Here is a 21,728-nt window from a genome sequence, read left to right as displayed (position 1 = left end):
CAACTTGTAAATGAATTTTTGATAAACGTTTAGTGCAGCAGATGACAGTGGGTTAAAAGTTGAGAAAGAAGCATAACAACATATGAGAATGAGTGGCAGAAAATCGTATATGTCACTGAAACTAAGCGAAAGAGCTACAGAAAAAATGGATACAAAGAAAGCAAAATTAATAGGATTAGGATGAAATAAAAGAGTAAAGACAATACTGAACGGAGAAATATCAAAATATGCAAAAAGTCTTAAATACAGAGGAAGTAGGACAGGAGGTGATTAGAAGAGCAGCACAAAAACTAAACCCAGCAGTAATGGCGAAAGAGGCATTTTACAAGAATAGAAGAGTTTTTCGCAGCAGTGTGGACAAAGATTTGAGGAAATGAGTTATACAGCGTTTCATACGGAGTGTCCTCGTGTATACTGTTGAAATGTGAGCAGTGAGGAAGAAGGATGGAGCGAAGCTGGAGGCTTTTGAGATGTGGACGTGATGGAAGACGGAAAGGAATAAGTTTGTTGGATAGAATGAAAAATGAGCTGGTACTGAGGAGGGAGAGAGCAGAGACAATTACTGGGGGTAATTAACAAAGGTGAAGAATGGCACAGGGGCTTATATAGCAAAGAGGTGGTAAGGGAGGAAGAGATTTCGGATCATAGATGATGTGTTGGTCGGCAGCACATTAAGAAGTAACCGATGATGGGCCAGAAATGGAGACGCAAAGAAGCATTTCTTTTTTTTGCTTCCATCGACCACCTGACTTGTTTGATGCGGCCTGCCAAGCCTTCCTCTCCTTTTCATCACAGAGCAGCTCTTTCACGTAATGTTCTCACTTATTTGTTAGATGTATTCCAGTCTCTGCCTTCTCCTAAAGTTTTTGCCGTGTGTGTTTCCCTCTAGTTTCATGGAAGTCATCCCTGATTCCCACATGTCCCATCTCCCTTCTTGTTGTCAGTGTTTTCTACATATTGCTTCTTGCATATTAAGAAGCTTCACATTTCTTACCTTATCAGTTCACCTAAGTTTCAAGTGCCGTCTACGGTTCATCTCTAATGCTTCTATTCTGTTTGTTACGTTGTCATTTGTTACGTTATATATTTTATTTTTTTAGTTTATCAGGGGAGTTTTTCTTTTGTTAGAGCATGATTCTTTTTCTCAGGGATATTATCTTTTCTTAACACTTTTACTTACGTGCATAAGTAAATATGAAACGGGTTCTTGAAGGGCCGCTGTTATTCATGTACCAACTTTAGATTTTGAACGTGGTGACTAAAATATAGTTGCCATTAACTGAATTGAATGTAATTTTGTTAATTTCTATTTATTGATTGCACAGCAAGGCTCGAGAGAATTTCGATTGTTGCCGTGGAGCGGCCAAGATAGAACTTACCGAACTCATGGAATCTGTATAATTTAAAAAATGAACTTTAACGTAAATTAATTAACTGTTGCAATTTAAAATGGTTCTTACAATGAAATCTCTCGCATTTAGTTACTGTTAACACTTTGAGAAATAAATTAATACTTCGGCGCGTAATGGCCGACCAGAGGCTGCATCGGAAGATGAGCTTCCCGCAGCTCAAATTACTGAAAAAATGAAACTTCCTGGCAGATTAAAACTGTGTGCCGGACCGAGACTCGAACTCGTACCTTTGCCTTTCGCGGGCAAGTGCTCTACCAACTGAGCTACACAAGCACGACTCACGCCCCGTCCTCACAGCTTTACTTCTGCCAGTACCTCGTCTCCTACCTTCCAAACTCCGCTGCAGAGTGAAAATATCATACTGAAAAAATGCTTATTAAAAATAATTAGCCGCTGCGACCATTTGAGGTGACAACTATTACAAAGAAATTCATTTTGTGATAACAATAATTAGTTTATTTTAGCAGAATACCGAATAACTTACATAAAATATGTGTAGCCGCTCAATGGCTGCCTTCCGTATCGCGAAACAAAACAGTGTGAGTACCATAAAGTACGTCCTTCCTCCTCGGCCGTACAGTCGCGTCTTTTTTCGATCCTTTTTTATTTTCATAGACATGTTTTAAATAAAGATGCTACTCTTAAATTATCGCTGCGTATCAGTTGTTTCAAGAACATTAACAGTATCTTTTATACTAATTATATTCATAAAATACGTTAACTATGGTTTACAACCGATAAAAATGTCAATATTTATGTGACGTACCGTCACATGTTCTGTTCCGGTTTTCCCACAGTTTATGATTCACACCCATACAACGCTGTGCAGCAGAAATTTCTTGCCAAAACTGAGGTCTATACTTGACAATAAAAATGTTCAAACGGCTCTGAGCACTATAGGACTTAACTTCTAAGGTCATCAGTCCCCTACAACTTAGAACTACTTAAACCAAACTAACCTAAGGACATCACACACATCCATGCCCGAGGCAGGATTCGAACCTGCGACCGTAGCGGTCGCGCGGTTCCACACTGTAGCGCCTAGAACAGCTCGGCCACTCCGGCAGGCACTTGACAATAGTCGACTTATTTTAGCAAGGAATTCCCTCTTTTGCTGCGCTAGTCTGCTTCTTGTTTCGTACATCATGTGTGATTTTGAATTCCAATGTAGGTAAATTCTTTATCTTTCTGCTGTCGTACTCCCCAGTTCTGATGTTAAGTCTGTTACTAGTTCAATTCTGCTACTTATGATATTTGTTTGTCTTCCGTTTACTGTCGTTAATGCACACTCTGTGTTCATTAGACTGTTCATTCCATTTAGCACGATCACTTTCCCTTAGGGCAATAAAGTCATCGGCGAATGTTCTCCATGATATCCTTTCACCCTGAATTTTAATCCCACTTTTGAACTTTTACTTCCATCATTGGTTTTCTTAGATGTACAGACTGAACAGTGGAGGGAGAAATACTGCATTTCTGTCCTGCACTTCTTTCATTGTCTTCCACCTGCTAATGTAGCAGAAAGCTGATTACGCTGAGTAGATGATCAGAGGTGAGGAAATCAGCACAACATAGGAAGACTTGGACAGCGACGCTACAGGAAACACGCTAGCCGGCGGAGCTAGGATACAGAAAAGCGTTGCGGGGTGGGTGAGGCTGTTGACCGCTGCATAGCAGGGATGGAAGGCTGCCAGCGGCATAGCTACTGGCTGCTGGGCTAACGGGCGAGGAATGCGACGCCTAAGGAAACCGGCGGCAAGTAACGCCAGCGCGGCGTTGCCATATCGCCCGCAAATGCAGCCCCGCACTGAGCAAATGCCATCGGCGTTCGTCATGTCCGGCTGCAGCACTGCAGCTTCTTCTTGCGCTGCACCGAGCTGCGCGCCTTCCATGAAGCAACAAACCTGCCTGCCGTTACGTAAAGCGCCTTTCCAGAGAGGCCTGGCGAACTGGAGGAGACCCGACTTCTTTGGTGGAGGGGGGCACTCGCCGGTGGCGGACCACCTAGTCCCAGAAATAGCCGCCAGAGGGGGACGCTTGCAGGACTACTCCAGAGCCGCACATCGGCATGCGCGGGAACTACGTCCGTCTTGTAGCGCGAGATGACGCGGAAGAGATAGGCTCCTGCTAATTGTGTGTTGGAAGTTGCTGCCTCCTTATCTGATGGAACTGGTCCGGCATACTCAACTAGCATAGTGTGTGTCAGCATCTGTGCGACAGACTAATTAGAACATGAAACAGTAAACATGGATTTTGAAAACATTCATTGTGCAAAATTCAACTCGATATCTTCTCACACACTATTCCCTTAGAAGCGTAGATGTTCAGGGTGATACATCTAATGTTTTCACCTCAAATTATATTTTTACTCGTTAAAGACATTTGCCAACTCTTTACATGTAGACTTTGGCCCTATTATTTAGGACGGAATGTAATTCAACACCGATACCTATCATCATTCCACATCTGCAGTACCAGATCTGTTTCATCCTGTACCTTGGTGGCACGTACGCTTAACGCAAACTCTTTCTCGAACTCCCTCTCGGTTTCAGCCATTTGACTATGGAAGAAACTGCCCTGTAACCTACATCTAATCCAAAACCTCTCTGCATCCAAAAGAAGATTAAAACTCTATCCGTTGTCATCACTGTAGTTTCCCTCTCGGCATATCCCTGCTGTTTCTTCTGTCCAACAAAGAACAAGTTTCTCTATCACAGTGTAAGTTAACCATGTTCTTCTTGCCGCTTTCTGGTTGCGTACTTTCATCTCATTTGCTAATCTGAGCCTAATATATGTCGCACTTCTTCAGAGCGGTCAATTTTTTTCCCACACGTGATTTCTTCTGTACTGCTGCATACATTACGGTTAAACGTCGTTACTCACATTGGGCAAAGATGTAATGAGGAATTGCGTGACACAATATTAATAAGACTGACATTCCTTTGATTCTATATATTCGTTACTACATTATTATTATTATTATTAATCCTACCATTGTTACTAACATTTTATACAGATATTGTAACGTTGGTTCACTAAGGATCCCAGATCAGGTGTAAGATAAGACCTGAAGGCCCTCATCGTTAATAAATAAACTGTGAACACGAAACAAAGAATTATGCGTTTTACTCACTCGTTAATCAACGGTTTATGGACATTAACATAGTTTCTTAAACAGAAGTATGGTATTATTTTCCTCCAGAATAGCAGATCTGTATGAGAGCAATGTAATGATATAACTCTTCGTCTTTGCCATGAATTACGTCGTTAAAACAATGAATGTTGGGATTTTTGTGGTGCTGCTGCGCCTGTTTGAATGGACCACTGACCGTAAAGCGTTGAGCGAACGCATCATATCGTTTGCCTCGGTGGCTGTAGTATGCGTGGAGAGTAACGCTCCATTCAAACGGCCGCACCAACAGCACAAAAATCCCAACGTTCAGTGTGTTTTAAGGACGTAATTTCTCGCCAAATGTAAGTCTTATGTCATTAAATTTACCTCATACATATCTCTATTCTTGTTTCCATTCAAAAAACGATATTAATGTCTGTAAGAAGTTACTTAATGACGTTTCGAACGGACATTAGTGTTTGTTGGAGAGAGATTGCAAGTATCTTTAACGATTCAAACGTTATTTAAGGTGAGAAAGTTTGCCGCCTCGGCTTATATAGTTTCTCAGTATTTCAAGACTATCTTTTCGATGAATTTACACACAGACACATGCTGATAATAAAGAATATCCATACGCACGAGGTATCCAGCCCATCCCCATAAGGGGATCGCAGCCATCCTAATAAGTGTATCGCAGCAAGTACCCTCGACAGCCATGTTTTATGGTTAACTAACACAGTATTTAAATGTTTTTCATTCTTATTTTGTAGGAATCCATGTTTACTTTCCACCATTCACCACGTCGTCCCCACCGCTCCCCTTTCTACGTTTTACATCCTTAGCTAGAATTCTGGAGCCGGCCGCTGTGACCGAGCGGTTCTAGGCGCTACAGTCTGGAACCGCGCGACCTCTACGGTTACAGGTTCAAATCCTGCCTCGGCCATGGGTGTGTGTGATGTCCTTAGGTTAGTTATGTTTAAGTAGTTCTAAGTTATAGGGGACTGATGACCTCATATGTTAAGTCCCATAGTGCTCAGAGCCATTTGAACCATTTTCGAATTCTGGGTACGTTCTTCTCTAATGGCATGATATTACATGGTAGTGACTTAGCGGACAGTATTAGCTGCAATTTTAGGCGTGTTGTTTATCACGCAGCTACAGGGGTACATTTGCTATCAGGCAAAACTGGTAATTTTTTTGTACGTATCTTGACAAAACGGCGGTCTGGAAAAGACAGACAGCTAGCTATTAATACAGAGACTTCATTGCACGTAAAAAACCGATAGCCTTTCATTATGTGATTAATGAGCCACAACTGCGTCAGTTATGTCATACAAACATCTGAGAGTAATATTGCGAGAAGGCCTCAAATGTGGCGATCTCATAAGCTCAGTTCCAGGTAGCTCAAGAGCAGGATTCGATTTATTGGTAGAGTAATTGGATACAGCAGTTTTTCTGCGGGAGACATGGCTCAGAAAAAACTTGTTCGGTGAGCAGTGAAGTTTTGGCCTAATACAATGAGTCAGGATGTTCAAGACTTCTTTGCCTCGGGAGAGAGTGTTATAGAAATACTGCAAAACGTCAGCTAACGTACGCCCTAAGAAAGACGATAAACATTTGTGATGAACATACGAGTACCTAAAAATCTACCAATTAGAATGTTTCTGTCAGCTGTTCAATACACGCTTTTTTCTTTGCTATAGATTAGACTGCGACTGCAGAAAAAAAGAGCAGTTTGTGAGTCTGGCTTCATTCAGAACTCATCTTATCCAAGTATGTTTCAGCATATCATAGCTTGTTTCTAAACTTGCGTCCTGATGATAGCAGTTTTCTAAGAGTCCAGATTTCCTAGGATATCCGCAACGCATATTCCACAGACCTTATTGTCGATCGACGCTCAACCTCTGTAATGCAAACATATATGAACAGCAACTAGGACGTCAATTTAATTTCTCGCTTCATTCGCAAAAGTAGAATGTACTCAAACTGAGGCAGTAATGTAGAGTTGACTACCTCTAGATTCATACAATGCACACTACTGTGAAGTGAATGGCAGAAGGATATTACCACATAATTATAAGAGTTTAAATGTAACGTCCGACATTGTAAAACATATATCATAAACGCTGGAAATGTCACACTTACTGAAATAATGCGGGCTTTGTGTCATTGTCGAATGAATTATTTGAAAGACATCTTCGAAGGGCGTCGTAACTTCTATGAAAGTCGGAATCACTCCCTGTTTTTTACTACAGACAGCAATTGGTTCTGACACATAAATCATATTTTGATTTTGACCAGTCCTGTCTTCTATAAGAATCTTAGGCACGTAACAAAAAACGCTCTGGGTTATAGGGAAGGCATTAAATTATATCTCGGCTTAGCTGTCGTGGAGAAATAATGAACTGTGCTATTGAGTTTTGTGGTTTGTATCAACAAATTTTTCTGTTCTGTAATATTGGACGGAGAGAGTAATTGCATTGTGCAAGAAGGCATCAGCACCTCTCCATGCCCTACAAAAACATAAAAAGCTATTCCTCTTGATCTGGAAAAGAAACGTGTACAAATTCCAGTTATTGATTACAGCGCTATTATCCTGCAAGGCCTTTCTCTTTTCTGAGTAAATCTCACAGCGCCTGAAACTGGTTGTGAATGCCTGCGTTCGTGGGGTGGGGAAAACAAGTGGCCCGGATGAGTGGATGCTATTGGACGTGAATTTGTGGGAGCATTAACGGGGGAGGAAAAGACCTACAGTTACTTCCAACAGGATGGATCAACTACTCATACAGCCGGCCGAATCTTGGAGCACATTTACACAGTCTTCACGCCTGGCAGAGTTGATGACAGAGATCAGGCTGGCCGCAGCCCTAGCTGGCCACCCAGGTCACCTGATTTGTCAGTATGCGATTACTTTGTGTGGGCAGCCCACAAGTATAAGGTGTACCGCAGCAACTCTCATAGTCTTCATGAACTGCAGCAGAACGTTTCGGATGAGACTGCAGCAATTCCAGCAGTCCAGCCTCGATCCGCCTCCGGCAATTTGCTGACCAGGGCCCAGAAGTACCAAAAGATGAAAGATGGTCAGTTTTAACATCTCCTATAGTCAGTTTAGTACTGTATTTCCTTTCCTCTGCTGTGTTTCTTTCTACCCTGGAACTTTGTTTTCCAGACCACTTTTATTTGTCCCATTCTGTATATGTGATGTCCGACTCCTTGATCGTATATCGCTATCATATGCACAGTTGTCGTGGCTGCGTACAGACAAGTTGAGAGTTTTCCATACCCTCTGACTTCTCTAATATCTTATCAACGTAAACTGTTCCTCGACCTTCAAGCTCTTATCTGATCAACATGGTAGAAACACTCTTTCTCATAAGAGCAAAATTCTTTCCGTTCCCCTCCATCGTTCATCCACCTTCTCGAAGTCCTTCTCAGTAACAGGAACCAGACTCTGCAGTAACTTCCTGCATTATATTAGAGAACTGAATAACATCTCCAGCTTCCGAAGACAGTTAATGACCTATCTATTGAAGCAATAATAAGAAATTCCATTGTCCCTGCACGTACTCGTTACCCTTGCGCATCCTTTTTTGCAAACAGATCTTCCTCTTTTCGGAGTATTCTTATCTGGTGCAGTCTTCTTAAATTTCATTGCCCCAGGACACCCTATATCATAAAATATCTATTTCGTACACCTATAATTTATTTTTAAATTTGCCTCTATCGTTATTATTGTCATTATTATTATTACCATTATTATTATTATTTTTTCTTTACTTTCTCAGACGTTAAGTCTGGTTAAAACATTATTATTATTACTGTTATCACCATTAGCGGTGGCAGGTGAATTAGTACAGTAGAGCATTAACGTTAGTAGATCCTAGTCAATATTATTTACTCACACTGCCACTTCAGACACTCAAATGATTTTAATACTTTTTGTCACATTAAAAATGTTATTTCTTAGCAAAGTGTTATGTAGAAAAGGTATTGTATGTGTGAAACCCTGGCCCGATGTAAGAGAGAGTCTGATGGCCCTTATCGTATCAGATTAAATAAATACGAGGGTTGGAACTTTAACAGTGGCAACTATTTATTTTCAGCTCGTACAAAATAGATACGTAAGTTTTACTGACCTTCAAAGTAGTCACCAGCATTGTGTATAACCCGTTGCCAGCGACGTGGAAGTCGTAGGATACTCTTAGCAGTGCCAGTTGTGTTGACAGTTCGAGCGGCGCGGTCTATTGCCCGATGAATTTGTATCAGTTCTGAAACGAATGCCGTGATGTGTTTTCTTCAGTTTAGAAATCGAGTTGAACTTACGTGGGCTTAAGCCAGGGGAGTGCAATAGGTGGTATAGCACTTAGCAGCCCCATCAGTCAAACACATCTGTAACAGCTTGCACTGTACGTGCTTGAGCATTGTTCTGCAAAATGATGGTCAGTTCCTGCAGAAAGTGTCATCACTTTTGTCTCTAAGCTGGTCGTAGGTTGTGTTCCAAAAATGAACAGCATAGAGACAGAAGTGATGACACTTTCTGCAGGACCTGACCATCATTTTGCAGGACAATGCTCAAGTAGTACAGTGCAAGCTGTTACTGATTTGTTTGACTGGTGGGGCTGCTAAGTGCTATAAAACCTACTGCAAAAAATGGTTCAAATGGCTCCGAGCACTATGGGACTCAACATCTTAGGTCATAAGTCCCCTAGAACTTAGAACTACTTAAACCTAACTAACCTAAGGACACCACACACATCCATGCCCGAGGCAGGATTCGAACCTGCGACCGTAGCAGTCCCGCGGTTCCGGACTGCAGCGCCAGAACCGCTAGACCACCGCGGCCGGCCACGTACTGCACTCCCCTGACTTAAGCCCTCGTAAGTTCAACTCTAAACTGAAGGAAACACTTCACGGCATTCGCTTCAGAACTGATACAAATTCGTCGGGCAATAGACCGTGCCGCTCGAACTGTCAACACAACTGGCACTGCTAAGAGTATCCTACGACTTCCACATCGCTGGCAACGGGTTATACACAAAGCTGGTGACTACTTTGAAGCTCAGTAAAACTTTGAAACACGTATCTATTCTGTACCAGCTGTAAATAAATAGTTGCCACTATTAAAGTTCCAACCCTCGTATACTGTCTGACATTGGTTCAACTGGCTCTGAGCACTATGGGACTTCTGAGGTCATCAGTCCCCTAGAACTTAGAACTAATTAAACTTAACTAACCTAAGCACATCACACACATCCATGACCGAGGCAGGATTCGAACCTGCCACCGTAGCGGTCGCGCGGTTCACGACTGAAGCACCTAGAACCGCTCGGCCACAACGGCCGGTCTGTCTGACATTCTTTTCCGATGTGAAGCAAGCGTCTTTTGGGGAGCTGCTTGTCCTTTATTTTATTCTGGCTTACCCAGCGTTTTCTGACGTCTCTCTCTTCATGCTACAAAGGTTCTTAGCAGGTGGAACTTGGCTTAACGTAAATGCCAGAGTAAAGTTTGCTGACGCCTAGCAGGCTTACACTGCTAATGTTGGCAGCGCGGTGACCTTTCAAAAGCACCACATGCAGTGCGCAGCATGCGCGCCACAAAGACAATGCACTGCTGACTTTGACCTTACTCGAGTTTGCACCGGCTAAGCAACTTAAGCACAAAGCAAAGAGAGCTTACGGAAGCATAGCGGTGCTTTAGGACGTCTCCGTAGTTCTAAAGATTAAAATTTCTTAATTTTTTCGGTTTATCCATCGTACCTACAATTAAACAGAAGATACCAGTGTAGCTATGAGCAAAATATTTAATTTTTGTTCAAATATAAATTTGACGTAAACTTATTTCACGCTACCTGAAGACATATGATGTCATTTCAGTCTAATCACTGTCCTCAAAAAGATCACATTTGACTTAGTAAATAACCGACAAAGGCGTTACGAATTTCTACTGAAACAGTAAACCCCATTACCACGTCTCAAGTCTACGTGAGCAGTAACAAAAATCCACTCTCATCTTCCGCGTTCTTACAGAGACACAAAAAAAAACTACCGCAATAAATATTAGATGGTAAACCGAGCGGGGTGGCGCAGTGGTTAGCACACTGGACTCGCAATCGGGAGGACGACGATTCAATCCCGTCTCCGGCCATCCTGATTTAGGTTTTCCGTGATTTCCCTAAATCGTTTCAGGCAAATGCCGGGATGGTTCCTTTGAAAGGGCACGGCCGATTTCCTTCTCAATCCTTCCCTAACCCGAGCTTGCGCTCCGTCTCTAATGACCTCATTGTCGACGGAACGTTAAACACTAACTACCACCACCACCATTAGATGGTGAAAAAGAACGGATGCAGTGCCTAGCTGTCTAATGACACTGACAATCACTTTGATGATTTCGATGAACGTGATGACGAAAACGAGAACCGTGCGAAATGAACTGCAACGATAATCATGAAAAGCGAGTGCATTGAAGTACGGTTGGAAGTTCTGTCAATAGGATTGACAGACTTGTTTATCATCACTGAAACTTCAGAAAAGGATTTGAAGGTACCCAAGCGTACTGAGCACAAATCAGATGACTCTTGAGATTTATTGGCATCGCTGCTGGAGCTTCATTCTATGAGTGGTGCCCGACCCTTAATCCTGAACCTTAAACCTCAAGCAGAACGGAGATAGTGTGCTATATTTCCCTAGATTAAGGAATGCGACCTACATAAACTAGATCTTCCATTGACAGAGTGTGTGCTTTCATTGCAAGCTTCACACCTTCCTCTAAATATCCACTCTCCGCCATTTCTATTCTCTGTGTTTTTGGTAGTATCTTGAATTACGATATGAAGCGGGTTCTCTTCAAAAGCCTGAAATATAACGTACATCAAACGGCGACTTTGCAGTGTTACTCTACTCATCTCTTTTCATGGTTATCGATCAGAAAATCAGTCATACATGAAGGATAGCATCGTAGCGTGTGTTAGTAGTTCTTCGCCTTTCACTCGCGTGCACACTGGCCGAGAGGTTCTAGGCACTGCAGTCTGGAACCGCGCGACCGCTACGGTCGAAGGTTCGAATCCTGCCTCGGGCATGGATGTGTGTGATGTTCTTAGGTTAGTTAGGTTTAAGTAGTTCTAAGTTCTAGGGGACTGATGACCTGAGAAGTTCAGTCCCATAGTGCTCAGAGCCATTTGAACCATTTTTTCACTCGCGTGTGAAGCGCAGGGAGAATGACTTAATAAATGTCTCTGGTCGCCCTGTCACTAGTCTAATCTTGTCTTTGCTGTCCCTTCGGGGACGATAAGTAGGCGGCTGTAGTATATTAATTTTCTAGATCGTTCACTTAATACGGATTCTTGAATATTTTGTCGCTAGCCTTTCGCGAAATCTTGGTGTGTATCTTGAATCATCTTTCACCTGAGATTTCTCAGCATCTCCGTGACGCTTTTCCGTAAATCAAACAAACTTGTGAATAACCGTGCTGTCTTCTTTTGTATACGTTCACTATCCCCTGTTAATCTTATTTGATACTTCAGAATTATTCTAGCGTGCGTAGCACAAATGCTTTGTAATCAATCTCCTCTATAAATTGACTGCATTTTCTCAGTATTTTACCAACGAACCGAAGTCTGCCACTGTCTTACTTACGCCTGAGCCAGCGAGATTCTTCATTTAATCCCCCCCCTATGTAATCTACTGATAAGCCGTCTAGTTTCTTCGCAGTTTGCAGTAACCTTAATGCTTTCTCGTAATTCTGTATACTAGTGTTAAAACGTACTTGCTACAACTCCTATGAAAACTTTTTCGCGTACGTTATATTTGTCATGCAGTACTGTTGCTGAAAAACAGTGAACTCCCTTGTTCCAACAAGACGGCGCTATCTGCCAATCTCTCTAACTGGATGCATTAAGCCCTCTGTGGAGCAGTTTTCATTGTTATTGTAATGTAGTCAGTCTGTACCGAAGTGAAGAAAGCAAACTTCTTAAAGAAAGAGGTACAAGAGAGTACTTCATTCAATGTCTCCTGTCGTGTTTAAATTACAGGCTACTGTGTAAGGGGACGCGCGTGGTTCCTCTTCTCGGCATAACAGAAGCGTTCGGCGGGCAAGTATATACAAACTCTGGCAGGGGCGGGCCGTCCTGCGGCTGGGTTAACAAAACGGGCGGATGTGTACAAACAGGGAACTTTTGTGCTGACAAGAGAAGCTATAATAGATCTACTACACTCAAAATAGAGTAAGGTTGGAACCTTTTTTTAATATTTTTGGAACATTCTGTAATATCTACGCACTTCCAAGAACATATTAGTGATTCGCATCGCCTTCAAGAAAGGTAGCTTGCATACTTGAGATATGTCAGATCCGTATTTGCAACTACTAGGAATGCGTATTTACTTTACCATATTCGTCCCGTATTATTCATTTAAAAACCACCAGTGGTTGCACTGTTGTCTGATTTCTTCTTACATCAGGAAGACTCGTCTACAGACATATTCGGCACTTATTCCTGCGGCTGGCTTATTTACGGTTCCACTATACGTTTTATGACGAAAAACACAACTAAATATTGCAGGCTTACGTTTATTGACGTTTTAATGACTAAACGTACGTCTATATGTATTTGAAATATCTTAAGTATTTATGATGTGACTACGGACGTCATGGCTCCACAAATAAAGATGATATTTTCGTTTATTCATGGCTGAAGTACTATTTTTAAAGCCACCGCTGTATTGTAGAGGTGAGTTTACAGTCGTCGTCGTTTACGCGCTGTGCTTAGAAAATCATACTAATTTAATGCAGTTATTAACTATTCAACTGTGCCAACAATGTAACAGTAGACTCTTCTAAAAGATATATTTCAACGTGACTGAGAAAGTGTGCTTAATCCTTGTACTTATTGACGAGGAATAACACAATACCAGCACTGAAGTCACTTGATCGATAGCCAATACTATATAGTTTCCCATCTAACCGGGACCTAGCGTAATATTTTGCGCAGTTTGAAGGGAAGGAAACGACGCACATTGTTCAGTCTAAAATCGCCGGATCTAAAGCAGCATGATTGGACCAGAAGTTGAACCTTCACCAAAGACGACTGAAAATGTATTTGTTTTACACTACTGCAGGTATCAGCGAAAGGCCACACTTCAAAATCTTAAGTTGCGTGAGGCGGTTCACCTGCCACCCAGCTGCGAAACAACAGACTTCCGCCGGCCGCGGTGGTCTAGCGGTTATGGCGCTGCAGTCCGGAACCGCGGGACTGCTACGGTCGCAGGTTCGAATCCTGCCTCGGGCATGGGTGTGTGTGATGTCCTTAAGTTAGTTAGGTTTAAGTAGTTCTAAGTTCTAGGGGACTTATGACCTAAGATGTTGAGTCCCATAGTGCTCAGAGCCATTTGAACCATTTTGAGCCAACAGACTTCCCAGCGTAACAAAAGGGATGCTTTCAGTACGTACAAGCGCCTCTTGCCTGAGAGGATGAAAAACCGTAAGACATTGCCATTCCAAGTGTATAGAAACTTGACAATTTAGTTGCTTTAATGTTTTAAAACGACACGTACTAACAACCAAAATTATTTTAATCAAAATAATAGTGGACGAAGAAACTTTCGAAACTCATTTTCTGAGTAACCGTCCGAGTGCTTAGCTGAGTGGTAACGTGTTTACCTACCAAGCAGTGGGTCCGGATTTGATTCCTGGCCGGGGTGAAGATTCTCTTCTCTCGTGGATTGGGTGTTGTGTTGTCCTCATCATCATTCCATCATCACCGACACGCAAGTCACCCAATGTGACGTCACCTGCCGGCTGTGGGCGAGCGGTTCTAGGCGCTTCAGTCCGGAACTGCGCTGCTGCTACGGTCGCAGGTTCGAATCCTGCCTCGGGCATGGATGTGTGTAATGTCCTTAGGTTAGTTAGGTTTAAGTAGTTCTAGGTCTAGGGGACCGATGACCTCAGATGTTAAGTCCCACAGTGCTTAGAGCCATTTGCAACTTTTTTTTTTTACCGCACCTGAAATAAGACTTGCAACTCGGCGGCCGAACTTCCCAGATGTGGCCTCCCGGCCATCAATGCCACCCGATCATTTCAATTTTCTGAGTACTTGTTTTAGCTGTACGACGTTGCACAGTCGAGCGAACACTACGTCTTTCTTCTCCCGCAATAGTCGCCTGGAGCCGTTGATATTTTGCATGACGCTGAGTATGCGGAACGATAAACCGCTGTCTCTGTAGGTCACGATCTAGTCTTCTTCTTAATACTAGGCAGAATACGATCTTCTCACAGACAAACAACATTCAAATGTTATTTCTCAATGATAAATTCATTATGTAAACTTTCATTATATAGAGAATACAGATGCCATCATCCCTGTCTTCATACTGCGATTGTACTGAGATGCTAATGATTTCCATATCCAAACTTATAATAGACGTTTATTGCATTCCGTTTCCTTGTTTTGCAATTTGAATGGCCAGTAGTGCACAAGCTACTGCCGTTCTATGCAGGTGGATAGAGGTAGAGCAGCAGACAGCGTGGGATGCGGTTACCCCTCAAGATCTCGGGCAGAAGTATTCAAAGACTTCAGAAGCCACGAACGTGCACGTTACACAGCCTGGCACAGGATATGGAGTATACCACAGAAACAGCTAATTTATCATTCGTGACACTACAGGGTGATTCAAAAAGAATACCACAACTTTAAAAATGTGTATATAATGAAAGAAACATAATATAACCTTCTGTTATACATCATTACAAAGAGTATTTAAAAAGGTTTTTTTTCACTCAAAAACAAGTTCAGAGATGTTCAACATGGCCCCCTCCAGACATTCGAGCAATATCAACCCGATACTCCAACTCGTTCCACACTCTCTGTAGCATATCAGGCGTAACAGTTTGGATAGCTGCTGTTATTTCTCGTTTCAAATCATCAACGGTGGCTGGGAGAGGTGGCCGAAACACCATATCCTTAACATACCCCCATAAGAAAAAATCGCAGGGGGTAAGATCATGGCTTCTTTGAGGCCAGTGATGAAGTGCTCTGTCACGGGCTGCCTGGCGGCCGATCCATCGCCTCGGGTAGTTGACGTTCAGGTAGTTACGGACAGATAAGTGCCAATGTGGTGGCGCTCCATCCTGCTGAAATATGAATTATTGTGCTTCTCCTTCGAGCTGAGGGAACAGCGAATTCTCTAACATCTCCAGATACTGTAGTCCAGTTACAGTAGCATCTTCGAAGAAAAAGGGACCAAAAACTTTATTGGCTGAAATGGCACAGAAAACGTTCACCTTAGGCGAGTCACGTTCATACTGAGTTATTTCCAGCGGATTCTCAGTGCCCCATATACAGACATTGTGACGGTTGACTTTCCCGTTAGTGTGGAAAGTTGCTTCATCACTAAACACAATATTTGAAACGAAAGATTCATCTGTTTCTATTTGAGTCAACAGCGCCTCAAGCGAACAAATGTACAACTAAATGAAACTTTATAGCTCCCTTAATTCGCCGACAGATAGTGCTTAGCTCTGCCTTTTGTCGTTGCAGAGTTTTAAATTCCTAAAGTTGTGGTATTCTTTTTGAATCACCCTGTATATTGTCGGAAGTAACCATTACGAGAATCTTTTCAATCAAGCGCAAATAGTATTTTATATTGTGGAGTGATAGTAACTTGTGAGAGTGGAGCGTTCGTGAGAGCGACTGGACACGAGTGTGGTGCGACACATACAGGTAAGTTATGAGTGCCTACGTTCCAGGATTACGGTGACGTTATCATTTCCTTTAGGTCCAGTTCAAAGTATTAATCAGTGTGCAGCGTGTGTATTGAGGTTATCAAATTGAACACCAATTTTCCTGGAGGCTAGACTGCCTGCCGTCGCCCGCCTTGTATCATCCTATACCCAAATCACTAACAGCACTTTGCTTTTGGTACAATCTACAGAGGGTTTGTTTCGCTACATATGGATGATTGTTGATCAACTGGAGCAGACAGTTGGCTAAGTACTTACAAATACATCGCCAGAGTTCCTCTACAAAGTACTCCGTGGATTTTCAAAATTCTCCATTCACAATGACTAGAGAAGGCGATGCTGCTTATTTCCCCAGTTTTTCAATATTGCAGTATATCGCTTCATAGACAAAATGAATTTTGCGGTATGAAAACCAGGTAGCAATTAACAAATAGACAGGATGCAGAGGAACATACTGATAATAACGTCAGAGCAGGATAGTCGACATCGAATTGATCAAAATTTTCCATATAATCATTTGTCGGAAAGACACAACTATGGAGCTACGGTTACAAAATGACAGCCAATCAGCGGCGAGGTCTCAAACATTGGCGTCCATGAAGAACTCGTCGCAACAACTTTTACACTCATTAGCTACATGTTTGGATTTTTCTAGAGGGTGTGCCAGTCAATCCTTCGACGATGTCAATTTCGTAGTGTTGTTGGATCGAAAAAATTTCAAGTATTTGCTTTATAAACAAGTCATTTGAGAAAAAAGTGTTTAAATTTTAATTTCAGTATTCTTTTTTACCTTTGTCTCAGATAGCACTTTAGATCTACCGTACTTGGTTGAATAACAGTTAATTCATGGGTTATTTACATTAGCAAGAATTAAAGTACGTGGCTTTCAGACCCGCCAGGTTAGCCGAGCGCGCTAACGCGCTGTTTCCTGGACTGGGGTAGGCGCGCCGGAACCGGGTCGAATCCGCCCGGCGGATTAACGACGAAGGCCGGTGTGCCGGCCAGCCTGGATGTGGTTTTTAGGCGGTTTTCCACATCCCCCTAGATGAACACCGGGCTGTTCCCCACGTCACGCCTCAGTTCCATGGCTCGCAAATATCTGAACACTTTCGCACTATTCCATGGATTACACTAGTCGCAGACAGTTGGGGTACACTAATTATTTCCCGGAGGGTACGGGGTGGCGGCAGGAAGGGCATCCCGCCACCCCTTCCACTAACATTGCCACATCCGATTAACCATGCCGACCCTGCATATCCGCGGGAAAAAACGACACAAGCAAAAGAAAGAAAAGAAAGAAAGTACGTGGCTTCCAGGTTAATAATAACACTGCACCTAACAATAGCATATGACGTCTATCTTACTGGAGAACTGTTTAAGTAGTATGGCTTCTTATCCAAACAACATAATGGGACTAAGGTTTGGATTGGATTGTTTGGGGAAAGAGACCAAACAGCGAGGTCATCGGTCTCATCGGATTAGGGAAGGAAGTCAGCCGTGCCCTTTCAGAGGAACCATCCCGGCATTTGCCTGGAGCGATTTAGGGAAATCTCGGAAAACCTAAATCAGGATGGCCGGACGCGGGATTGAACCGTCGTCCTCCCGAATGCGAGTCCAGTGTGCTAGCCACTGCGCCACCTCGCTCGGTGGGACTAAGGTACTTTTAGCTAAGTTCTTAACAGTCAAGATTTACCCTGAAAATTCGCGTACAGCTTAACCAGGCATGGAAAGAAATGTAAAGTTTGCCTAGGTTTGAGGATTCAGGTGCAAACAATTATCAGAGTAACTACGCCGTTTGGCACAACAGGAATTAGCTGGCGCAAGCTGATTTAAATGCACACACCTCCGCGCGCTCGTCGCTGGCTGGTTGTCGTTTTACGGTCGTATGTCCACAGCGGTGCATTTCCGACCACTCATTATGTCGAGATTTTTTCTCGATTACACGTCCCGTAACCAGATCAGACCTCATTATCGTGCCGTTTTTCTCCACTCTTTAAATGTAATTCTCAAAAGAGCCCTCACAATTCTGACGCGTAGGCTCTTACCAAACCCGTTAACTACGCTCAGTCTACGTCTTGCGGCCAAGGTAAGGTTACGTGTAAATTTCATGGGAATAGCCGGCCGCGGTGGTCTAGTGGTTCTAGGCGCGCAGTCCGGAACCGCGGGACTGTTACGGTCGCAGGATCGAATCCTGCCTCGGGCATGGATGTGTGTGATGTCCTTAGGTTAGTTAGGTTTAAGTAGTTCTAAGTTCTAGGGGACTGATGACCACAGAAGTTAAGTCCCATAGTGCTCAGAGCCAGCCTCATGGGAATATTTAAGCAAACTAGCAGCAGCTGCGGTCTTCGGCGGCATTGGCCAAGATAAGATTCGACCATGGACACGGTAAGAGCGCGAGGTACGGAACCGCAAAGTGTGGTGTGGTAATCCTCCGTTAACAAGGGCGGATGACACGCAACCTCCTTGTGCGAAGCGGGATGCATAAGCCCCAGGCTCCAGCCGTGTCGCTAGCTAGCTGAAGAGACAACACACAGCCAATCATAGTACACTCTTTCCCAACTACTGCACGCCTTCAGTAGGGTCTTTTCGGATGTTACTTCAACAAGGAGCTATCAAAGCCGATGATAATAGTGTATTGTTTGAACATGGAATACATCAATTTTTCTAAAAGGAAGATTTTATAAGAGGCATTTACTCACTCACACAAAATAATAGTAACATTAAAAATAGCGATAAGTTTTCTTAGTTTCACCTTGGTATGTTAAGAAAATCGCAAAAGTTTTATCTGCTGTTAGTGACCTTCGGATTTTCCTTCTGGTTTTATTCGACATTCTGCACTTGTTTAGTCGCTCTGGCAAGTGATCCTCGGGTATCGGTTGGTGCCCTTTCCATCACGTTACTGATGCTAGGATCGAGACTAATAGCACTTTCTCACTTTTTTTTTCAGGGACTGCTTATGAAACTTTTCATTTTTTCTTACGCGTACTATTTAGAAGTGACAGTGAATGTAAACGCGAGAAAGTTTAAAAATGGACAACTTAGAAAATGCGTTTAGTTTTCATGAACTGTCTCGATGGCGGTTTCGTGATGGGGCATAAGCCTCGACAAGACGAAACTGTCGCAACCTATTAAAGATTTGTCAAAAGACATTTCTAAACTCCACAGTCACGTGTAGTGTACATTTCAAACGATGCGGAAAAACGCTACAGGCTGCAAATACAAAAGAACAACTGACGGCTACCAAATATAGATGACATCGATATTAAAATTAAATTGTGTTTACGTCATGGAGGGTTCTAACGAGATACTTTTATCCCTTTATCAACATTAAGGCTATAAAGAAAAATTGAATAATATACGGGGTGAGTCAGCTAACCCGTTCACCTTACACATTTTATGAACCGCTTAAGATATCGTAGTTCTGTTTCTTCTACAATGGAGTCTGAGAAACTCATCACTAATGGACGTATAGTCTCTCATTAAACACAGTGATATAGGAATCAAATTCGCTTTTTCAGATGGAATAACAGGGATTTTTTCTGACAAGACTATCAACAGTGACCCTAAAGTCGAGAGACTAATAGATAAAAGTGCAACTCACAGAAAAGGTTATCATCGTATTGGTCTTCTTCAAGTCCTAAGGATCGTATGTTGCTGACTTCTGTTGTAACTCCTCAGTATATCTGAGGGTTCGTTCCAAGTGATTCAGCGAAGAACAGTGTGAAGGATTATGCGCGTGCAATCTGCCTCATATCCGCCCACAGAAAACCTAATCTACAAAACACCAGCATACATTTCTGTCGGGGGATAAAGGTTACACAGAGAACAGAAGAGGGCTTGGCGAGTGGACTTTGAGTCTGGCGGACGCAATCATGTTTTGCAAGCAGACGTACTTACGTTCTGAGACGGATGACCCACGTTGGGAGAGCCGTTCTGAATACCCTGGCGCACCTGCTTCACACTCACCTGCAAAGAAAGAGGAGCCACGCGTTAGCGAAAAGATCTTTCGTGTACAGACACAACAACTCAGAAAATGAATTACAGCGAACAAGAAAGGTCGGACAAGTCGGTAATTACATCTCGCTTGTCCCGAACACATGTCAGACAAAAATTACGAAAAACACAGGACATTCTCCAAATTCAGGAGAATATTGCCTAGTACTCTTTTCAACATATATCTGAATGACATCGACCATAACTAGATCTTATTCACTCATGTAGATAGTGTAACATAAAACGATAAAAATTTATATTTTTTTACTACGTGCAGACGACGCTTTAGAATCTAAATGATCAGGATGACGGTAGCACTTAAACAATTTACGTAACGAGCATGATCTTGCAATTCTAGACTCAAAACAAATCTAGATGCCGTTCTTCCACAGACATCCTGTCCGAAGTAACATTGTTCTAAATGCCATAGTATTGGAGCAAGTTTAGGGCGACAACTTCGCAGCTTCGACATGGTACTGATAAAGGTCTTGAAATAAAGCTGAAAACGAAACTTCCTGGCAGATTAAAACTGTGTGTCGGACCGAGAGTCGAACTCGGGACCTTTGCCTTTCGCGGGCAATGTTCGCAGGAGAGCTTCTGTGAAGTTTGCAGAGTAGGAGACTAGGTACTGGTGGAAGCAAAGCTGTGAAGACGGGGCGTGAGTCGTGCTTGGGTAGCTCAGATGGTAGAGCACTTGCCCGCGAAAGGCAAAGATCCCGAGTTCGAGTCTCGGTCCGGCACACAGTTTTAACCTGCCAGGAAGTTTCATATCAGCGCACACTCTGCTGCAGAGTGAAAAATCTCATTCTGGAAAGCTGAAAACGTTTGACAATACTGTGGCATTATCCATATTAAGTGCAGAAACAAAACCCTGAAAGATACGAGGATAAAGTGGTACAGAAGTATGATACTTCCAATGCTTTTATATAGCAGCAAAAGTTGGTGACAAAAAAGAAATTACATCGGATAAGGAGAGCTGAAATGAAATTTCTAAGAAGAAAAAGAGGTCACCTTAGGCCGGAACTTAAAACAAATGAAGCAATGCGGCAAGAACTAGAGGTGGAGTGAACAGTGAAAAAAGTAGACAACTGTCACAGTAACTAGCGTGAAAACATACGAAGGACGGATATTTAAAAAAGGGTCTTCCAAAAGTAACTTCACTTGATAAAAAAATGTCGGAAGAGAAAAATTGGAAGATTAATTAAGATGTGGAAGGAATTTGTAAAGACAGAACTGGCTTATAGGTCCAATCAATGAAGAGAAGAGAAATAAGAATAAAATCTGCAGTATTCGAAAAGAGAATAGAACAAAGTTTTAGCGTCCTGTTGACAATGCTATCACTGGAGGTTTGTGGAAATCTGGGGAAAGAGGAATTATACGCGCATTCGTCGTAAGCGATTTAGAGAAATCGTACAAGACCCACCTGGATTGCCCGACGGGGACCTGAGCCGCTTTCTTCCCACAACTATCAAAAGAGCAGA

Source organism: Schistocerca cancellata, chromosome 5 (assembly GCF_023864275.1).
Source record: "Schistocerca cancellata isolate TAMUIC-IGC-003103 chromosome 5, iqSchCanc2.1, whole genome shotgun sequence".
NCBI classification, from domain to species: Eukaryota; Metazoa; Arthropoda; class Insecta; order Orthoptera; family Acrididae; genus Schistocerca; species Schistocerca cancellata.
Note: the sequence above shows the minus strand (reverse complement) of the source record.